This window comes from Triturus cristatus, chromosome 9, assembly GCF_964204655.1.
Source record: "Triturus cristatus chromosome 9, aTriCri1.1, whole genome shotgun sequence".
Classification (NCBI taxonomy): Eukaryota; Metazoa; Chordata; class Amphibia; order Caudata; family Salamandridae; genus Triturus; species Triturus cristatus.
In genome coordinates, this window is record NC_140592.1 from 1062720787 (window position 1) to 1062730322 (window position 9536).

At 44.4% G+C, this 9536-nt stretch overlaps 1 pseudogene; it reads left to right on the forward strand.

The window, feature by feature from the left end:
- The first annotated feature begins 6968 nt into the window (after nucleotides 1-6968).
- LOC146799384 (coiled-coil domain-containing protein 32 pseudogene) lies at nucleotides 6969-8592 on the forward strand (annotated as a pseudogene).
- Nucleotides 8593-9536: the final 944 nt, after the last annotated feature.

A 9536-nucleotide genomic window follows, 5' to 3' on the forward strand; every position in this document is an offset into this window, starting at 1 on the left:
AGGAAGGCGGTCGCGGCTCAGGCTGCGATGCCCCCTGTGGCCCTTTGCTATGGTTCTGGGGTAGGCGGGGGGCAGAAAAGAAAAGATAAAAATTAAAAAAGAGTGAAAAGGTAGTTAAAAAACACACAAAAAGTAGACAAAAACAAAAAATATAGAGTCAGGAAAATAGAGAGAGAGATAATAAATAAAAAAGATCAAAAAAAGTTTTCAGAAACAAAGGATTGAAAAGAGAGAGGGAGGATTGAAAAGCAGGCCCCAGAACCATAACATAGAGTGAAAAACAAGATGGCCACGCCCATTGCGACCGCATGGGCAAGTTCGCGAGAACCCGCAATACGCACTCCCGAACAGGAAATACCTAACGCGAACAAGCGCGATCATGCATTGCGCAACCCGGAACAGGAAATAGCATCCCGAGCGGACGGGACAAGTGAAAACAAGATGGCTGCGCCCATTAGCGACCGCATGGGTATGTTTGCGATACATTTCCAACGCGATCACGCAAAAACATCGTGAACGGGTGGGACAAAAACTTCAGCGTCTTCGCGATATTTCCGCGCATTCGCGATAATTATTAGCATTTTCGCGAAGATTTGCGTAACGCGATTACGCAATTTCTGCCCACCCTTAGGTGTGACTTAATGGGTCACCCTGGGTGGATGGGAGGGAGAAGCCGGGCACAGCTAATGTATGATGGAAGTCCGCATATGTTTTTCACTCATGCCTTAGGAACTCCATCATTTAAACGAATGTGTCTTTAGCACTCATTTGTTCTGCACGCAAGTCGTTTTAATGACTTGCCCTAGTGGGGTGTTGGATATTGGAATAGTTTAGTTTACTATTCCAACTCCAGTCTGCGCAACAGTAGGGAAAGTGTTCGGACTTTAATTTCAACACCATTCCACCATTGCACCAATCTAAAGGAAGTTGCTGTAACGACTTGCATGCACAACAATTGCTTGCCTATGACACATTTGTTCAGTTGCCGGCGCTGTGAAGGCACAGCATGAATACAGCTTCCTCCTAAAGGATGTTTCCCGGGCACAGCCTCACACTTACATTTGAAAAGGCTGTGTCCTATCCACACAAAAGGGATACATACCCCACTTTAGTGAGTCTAGAGTCAGGGCAGGAATAGCAGGGACTCTTCCTTGAAATCTCCCCACTTCAAATGCACAACTGGGTATAAGTACTGGACCTCTGACACCACCACCTCAGTACACTTCTGGACCTGTGGATACTCTGCAAGTTACTGCATACTGCTGTCCTGATGAAGAACTGTGACTCTGCTGGGCTGCTGCTCTGGGAGAACTGTTGCCTTGCTGTTCTGATCTGCTGCCCTGTTGCCTGGAGAGGAAGAACTTAACCTGGAACCCATCTTGAACCCAGGACTCCAGAGTGACTCACAGGGCTAGTCTGCTGGCCTACTGATATGAGCCTCAGAAACATGACAGGCTCCCCACAGCTCCTGGACCTGTCTCTAACTAGTTCCTGGCCCCCAAGAGGCGCTTATCGAGTTCCTGGGCCTTGAGTGGATCTGTAGCTCTTAAAATCAATCTTTTGGGCTCTTTGTGGATGGGCCCATTCGCACCAAAACCACACCACTCGCCTGAAGAATCAGTGCGAGCCATCATAAGTTTGTCTCTTCAAACAGCAAGCACCGTCCTCTTGCGTGAAGTGCCACTCTGAGGCTCCAGCCCATCTGTCTAGCGATGTCTGGCCTGCCCTTTACACCCTGACGGCCACCACCAGTGCCGCTCTCCTTGCTGCCAGTGAACTTCATCCCATGTGTGAGAAAGTCATCCTTTTGGCCATGATCACCCCCATTGTATGCTTGATACTGGTAGTAACAGACTTTAATTGCACCCTGCATCCTGTTTACTAGGCCCTGGGCCAGTGCTCTGCTTTAAAGGTATATGGTGGTTAGGTATAGTTACAATTGGCAATGGCAGACCACTGTAAGTACCTAGTATATAATAAGGCGAGGAAGTTTAGAGGCCTAATAGATTTCCTGCACTAGAATGCACATTGTTGTGTGGCCTGCGGTCATTTTAAAGGAAGCCTGGCTTTCCAGACTGTCTATAAAATGAAATAATATGCATATTTGACATTGGAATTAAAGGTACTTTCAAAGTAGTAATCTACCTTATTTTTACATATAAGCCTCCCCTAAGGTCTCCCTTAGGCGCCCTAGCAGTAGGGTGCCATGTAACTATAAGCAGGGACATTGTAAAAGATGTTTTATAAGCCCTGGTGAGGGAAAAACTACCACATTTCTTTGCCTCCTATTCTAGATAATTAGCTCCATAGGCTAACAATTGAATAATGTATGCAAGTATAAATATTGACAGAGCGAGATGAAAATTGTTATTCAGGGTATCAGAATTTCAGTTATGATAAATCCAACAACTTGCCACCGATACATTTATAATAACTATCACAGAAAATAAATGATTAAACTTTCCTTTCTGTAAGCCAACATTCAGCTTTACAGTTACTCTCTCCTGATTGGCTAGCCTCTGGTGGGCTGAACCAAGCTTTCTTAATGAGGGATGAAGTAGCCTACTGGAGAGACAATGGGTTTCCTGTGGGAGGAAAACTGAAACTGCACAAGCAGAAGGCAGAAGAGAGGAGGGGTGCCAACCTGGTCTTCAAAGGGAGATTTACACTTTAGGACAGCACAGGCTCACCCCCACATCATGCCACCCCAGCCACACAGGAGCCCCTGTAATTAAATTAAATAGAGGCATGGAAGGGGAGTGTTATGGAATCTTAGCCACACCAGTGGATTGGCTTAGCCTGGTCTAACCTCCAAGGAGAGAATTTGTCCAAGTTGGATTTTGAGAAAATAGTGCTTTCTGGGACAAGAATATGCCACGCTTTGGAGGAAGTGGTCAGATACCTGGGTCACACCCTTCATTCCATTGTTCAGGTGTGCCCTCCTGCTTGATGCCAAAGAACACAACATAAATATTTAAGAGTTGCTAAGCAACTCAGACCTACTCCTGAAGCTACAAGGAAAAGAAGGACTGCCCTGCTGGAAACCCGATCTGCCCCCCAAAGGTCTGCACTCTGAAGGACTGCACCTGCTGTACATTCTAGGACTACAGCCCTAAGGACTTCGCCTTACTTCAAGAAGCATTAAGGAGTGGACTCCCTGCATGATACAAGTTAACAGAGCTAACCTTTATCATTTCCACCAAGAAGTCCCCTTCCTGGAGTGCGTCCAGTAGACCTTCAAGGACTTGGCCAGGTGCATAGTGGGAATTGTAGTTCCAACATCCCAAGAGCCATCTCAGAGGTTCTAGACCCCTGAATTGTTGTTGTGGACATGTTGAACACTCAAGGAGACCTTCTGAAAAAAGATCCATAAGTTTGGTGAAGTTTGGGAACTTTTTGGTAAAAATCTCAATAGGGTACCAACTCGACATTGACAGTCAAGCCGGTGACCTTCAACCACAACCTCGGCCTGTTTACTGTATCCGACCAGGATTCCAACCTGGTTGGTCGCAAACTTTGACTTTGTCGCGGTCAAGCGAGACCAGATGTCACAATATGGCGCTATTGGTTTTAGGCACTAGAAAGTGTTTGATCTTTAAATACTCATATCTCCGGTTTCCTACATTAGTTTTTTGACTTTTTGGTGTCTGTTTGTTCATACAAATTTAGTCTATTTATATAAATTGGTGTTGGATTTTAATTTTGTATAGTGTCTTACCTATTTAATGTACTGATGTTTTTAAATGCTTTACACACCTGTCTCCTAAGTTAAGCCTAACGGCTCGTTGCCAGCTACCAAGGAGTACAAAAAGAACAATTGATGGACAGAATGCAGAACAATGACAAACATTCACCCCAGTACAGAAATTTTGGGGTTATCACCCCTCATAAGCCAGGCTAGCTTGACTCCAGTGGCATGGTGAGCACGGGACCCATGTCTGGGCATACCTGTTCAACTTGGGTTACAAATACAAAAATAATAATTGATGGACAGAATTCTGAACAATATCAAACATTCACCACCACTTGAGATCTGGTCCTAAATCCATCGATTATTTGCTCCCTGTGTCATTCCAGTTTAAACTCAGCCATACGCAAATCACACTTGACTCTGGTCCCAATGGAAATAGTCCAGCACTCACTGCCAGGCCAGGTCCTCCCTGGACCAAGAGCAAACATCCTGGGATCGCTTTCGGGTTATTGTCACTCATCAGCTAGGCTAACTTGCCTCCAGTGGCATGGAGAGCACAGGACTCACATCTGGGCATACCTCTCCCACTTGGGGTGACAAGTGCAAAAAAAAAACAATCGATGAAAAGAATGCTGAACAATGTCAATAATTCACCCCAGTACAGAGATCTGGGCCTAAATTCATCGTTTTTTTGCTCACCATACCATTCCAGTTTAACCCCAGCCATATGCAATTCAGCCTTGACCCTGCTCTCCATAGGAACAGTCCAGCCTGAATTTCCAGGCCAGGTCCTCCCTGGACCGGAAACCCTCATCTGGGCATTACCATCCCACTCGGGTGATGAATGCATAATGAACAATTGATGGAAAAAATGCTGAACAATGTCAAACATTCATCCCAGTACAGAGATCTGGGCCTAAATCCATTGTTTTTTGCTCCTCATGCCATTCCAGTTTAAACCCAACCATATTCAATTCTGGTTTAACCCTGCTCCCCGTGGGAACAGTCCAGCCCAAACTGCCAGGCCAGGTCCTCCAGGGACTTGAAACAGGCATCCTGGGTCCCGTTTTGAGTAATCACCCCTCAACAGCCCGGCAAGCTTGAATCCAGTGGCATGAAGGGCACGGGACCCATGTCTGGCATACCAGTCCCACTTGGGGTAACAAATGCAAAAAGAACAATTGATGGACAGAATTCTGAACAATGTCAAACATTCACCACAGTACAGAGATCTGGGCCTAAATCCAGTTTTTTGCTCCCCATGCCATTCCGGTTTAAAACTACCCATATACAAATCAGTCCTGATCCTGCTCCCCATGGGAACATTCCAGACAGAACTGCCAGGCCAGGTCATCCCTGGACTGGAAGCCCACATCTGGGCCTATCCTTCCCACTCGGTGTGACAAATGGGAAAAGAACAATTGATGGACAGAATGCTGAACAATGCTGAACCCCGATCTCTTGACTGGGGTGAATGTTTTATTTCTTGCCATAAGTGCAAGTGAATGCAAAGATTCCTTTATTTGCACAAGTTTGATCTTCAGGAAGGATCCGATTCACAAACTGCATTTTATAGTATGTAAAGTACTTACTTGTTACAAAACACTATCGAGAAAACTATGGGTGGAGATCTCCAACCCCGACTCCTCTATGTTTTCTATGGGAGATTTCCACACATGTAAGTTTATTCCTTAGTGGTAAATGGGAGAGGGCAAGGGTGAGTCTTAGGAAAAGGGGTTATATATTTTACTAAATAGGAAGGGTTAGGTAAAAAGAAGGAGGAGTTAGGTAGGGAATATGCAAGTACAAACACTCACCCACAAAGAGTAAGCCCAGTGCATTGCACAAACTACACTTCTAAAATTACTACAGCCACCCCAAAAGGTCACAAAACTATTGCCAATGTATTCCATCCCAGCTTTAGAGTAAGCCTAACATCACACATGGCCAATCAAAGCTACTTTCTCAAAAAACTGTGGCAGGGTAGGAACTTAAAATAACACCTAGAAGGAATAATTTTAAAATATTTATATTATTTGGGGAAAAATAATCATATTTAATATTTTCTTCCTATACTTTATCATAGAAGTAGCTCCACCCCAGTACTGGAAATCTCCACCTCCTTGTGAAAAGCTATCATTAGTAACTTTACAAACCCAATTCACAAACTTGAGATTGTAGTACATGAACTAGTCCTAAAAAAGCAATACTTACTACAAAATTCAATGCAGAAACCTTTTTTATGAGAAGATCCCTACTCATATGAGCTCACTACTTAGGGGCTCATTATGATGTCAGACGGAAAGCCTCCGGCCGACAGTCAGAATCTTCACAACCGCCTGGGGGCCCTTCGGACCGACTTGGCCGGTTTACAGTCCGGCCACCAGATTACGATGTTTGCGGTCAGAACGTAAACCGGCTGATCCTTCTGACTGACTCGCAGAGCATTCCTGTAGGTCGGAACCACACCATAAACGCTATGGATGGTGTTTACGCTGTTGGGATTATGATCCAACAGCCTTTCTGCATCGGCCTGTTTGACATGAAAAGGCTATCAGAAAGTGACTTTGGGGGCCCCTAGCAGGGCCCCCTTCCTCCTGCGGCCTATGGTTAGTGTCTGAGGGGTACCTAAGGTACCCCCCTGTAAAACCCTGTACTGTGTGGTAGGCACAAGGGGATACCTGCCATAGGGTGCACACAAACTCCTTTTACCCATAGGAGCCTGTGTTACGTCCGGTTCTCGGGCGTAGCACGAGCTTCCAATGGGAATCCGACCGAACAGTGTTCGGTCACATCATAATCCGGTGTACAGAACCACCTACCCCAAGATGTGGGCGTGACCAGAAGGACTGACTGGAAACAGGGATACGTTCTGCAAAATTGAAGGTGTTTTGGGAGGCATAACGAGAGTTTTAGGGAGGAACTTGCTAAAACAAACAAAATAGCACCTCATAGGAATTATTGTTGAAATAATTAAATAAGTTCAACTTTTAAAATAAATATATATATTTATATAATTGGTTTTAGCAAAAGAAGGTTATATTTCATATAAATTAAAATAATATATTTTTGAAAATTAAGTTTTAAATAAAAATGTTCATAGCTTTCATTTAATTGGCTAAATAATAAATAAATATTAAGATACTAGTGATGGAAAGTATTTTTCTTTTTTAAAATAAGATTTATAAAGTAAATTAATATATTTTAATAATTCATTTATTTAATTAACACTTACCCGGAGTAGGCTGGCCCAAGCGTTTCTAGTGGTCCAGGAGACCCAGCTTCACAATACAGATTGGTTCTCCAGTTGAAGGCTTAATGAAAATGATTGAGGGCATTGAGTCTGCTGTTACAAGACCAGGCCAGGAACTCTGGGCTGAAATCTGCTCCAGTTTACCAAATCCAGAAAGTTGAGATGTTACAAACGAACTCTTTGCAGATTCATTTACAACATCTTCTGAAGAAACCCAGAGTGATTTAAATGCTGCACCATTCGATGAGACGTCTGCACTAATGGGCTGAAACCATGGGCTTCACTACAGGACTCCGAGGTCTATTTAGCTTCTTTAGAGAGAAGGCTATGCAGAATAAAGGGATTGTCTCAGGAAGTCACCTCCAAGGGCATGCTGCACACACTCGCCCAATGCAAAAACAAGAGTTGATGGACAGAATGCAGAACAATGTCATACATTCACCCCAGTACAGAGATCTGGGCCTAAATCCATCGTTTTTTTGCTCACCATGCCATTCCAGTTTGAACCCAGCCATATACAAATCAGTCTTGACCCTGTGCCTCATGGGAACAGTCCAGCCCGAACTGCCAAGCCAGGTCCTCCCTGAACTGGAAACAAGCATCCTATGACTGATTTCGGGGTTTTACCCCTCTTCAGCCAGGATAGCTTGATTCCAGTGGCATGGAGAGCACAGGACTCACGTCTGAGCATACCCGTCCCACTCAGGGTGACAAATGCAAAAACATCAGTTTATGGACAGAATGCAGAACAATGTCATAAATTCACCCCAGTAGAAAGATCTGGGCCTAAATCCATCGTTTTTTTGCTCACCATGCCATTCCAGTTTGAACCCAGCCATGTGCAAATCAGTGTTGACCCTGTGCCTCATGGGAACAGTCCAGCCCGAACTGCCAAGCCAGGACCTCCCTGGACTAGAAACCAGCATCCTAGGACTGGTTTCAGGGTTTCACCCCTCTTCAGCCAGGATAGCTTGATTCCAGTGGCATGGAGAGCACAGGACTCACGTCTGAGCATACCCGTCCCTCTCAGGGTGACAAATGCAAAAACATCAGTTTATGGACAGAATGCAGAACAATGTCATACATTCACCCCAGTACAGAGATCTGGGCCTAAATCCATCGTTTTTTGCTCACCATGCCATTCCAGTTTGAACCCAGCCATATGCATATCAGTCTTGAGACTGTGTCCCTCTTGGGAACAGTCCAGCCTGAACTGCCACGCCAGGTCCTCCCTGGACTGGAAACAATCATGCTAGGACCGGTTTCGGGGTTTCACCTCTCTTCAGCCAGGATAGCTTGATTCCAGTGGCATGGAGAGCACGGGACTCACGTCTGAGCATACCCGTCCCACTCGGGGTGACAAATACAAAAACACCAGTTGATGGACAGAATGCAGAACACCCTGTGCCTCATGGGAACAGACTCACCCAAGCAAAAAAGGAGCACTGGGATAGACTGTTAAGGGAAACATTTCAGTCAGAGGTTTTCGTGGACAATCATGAATGTGATGAGAGTACATCTGAAGAGGTGGCTCCAGCCAGACAAGGTTGCAGTCAGTGTGGAGAAGGTGCAGTGCCTGATCCCGCCACAGTCCACTTCATGGAAAGTGAAAGTGGAATGCAGTCGACAGTGGCCATCTGGTGTGTAGGATGTATGACTGATTCACCCAGAGACATCAGCACTAAGAATGTTATCTTTGGAATCGAGTTAGCATCAATTGACACAACAGCATGGGCCCGCTTTGGACCGACATCCTAAATCGTGTGCTCCATTTATTGTCTTGAAGCAGCTGTTCTCCTAGATTATTGGGTCTCACCATTGATGCTTGCATTGATTTAATATAGCATTAGGGGGACTTCCTTTTATGTGAAAATGAGGTCCATTAAAAACAGGCGGCTTGTATATACGATGCAGGCAGTATGGTTTTCACATTGTCATCCGTTCCTTCGTTTTCATATGCTTCATGAGTACTTATGTATTTAAAACCCATAAGCCCTGATAGAGGTCCTCTTTTTACCGCATCTCTACCCAGTTATAGCAACATTTGCGAGACGCTGGAACAGAGATACCTTTTTGACCTTCTAATGCCCATAAAATGTAAAGTTTTCAAAATGTATGTTACCCTGAGCTCTTTGGCAAAGGTGGGAGGGATTGCCAGATGTACACTTTTAAAGTAAAAACATACAATTTATTTCTCAAACGGTCGAGCTAGAATTGCTTGCATTGTTGTCGCTTGGTGTTAATACACCCTAGTGCTAAATCCCACACCTGCATTTTTGTATTCTATGAATATCCTCACTGTAAATAATGCGTAAATAATGAGGAAAACCAATTGTCCTATTTAGCAAAGTTGATCGCGGCACAGCACTCATGATAGTTTCTATTTTTTTTGTGTGTAAAATGCTAATTTTGGGAACTAATTTTGTTTAAGAAAGAGAAGTAGAATTTTTACCCTTCACCAGCATTTCCATATAGGTGAATCCGGTGAAGCCTCTTTGTAATGGTAGATTTAAATTTCACATTCATGTTGAAAATGGGAGGAATGTATTCATGTTCCATTTGTTATGTCATCCCCTTGGGTCAGTTCTGTAC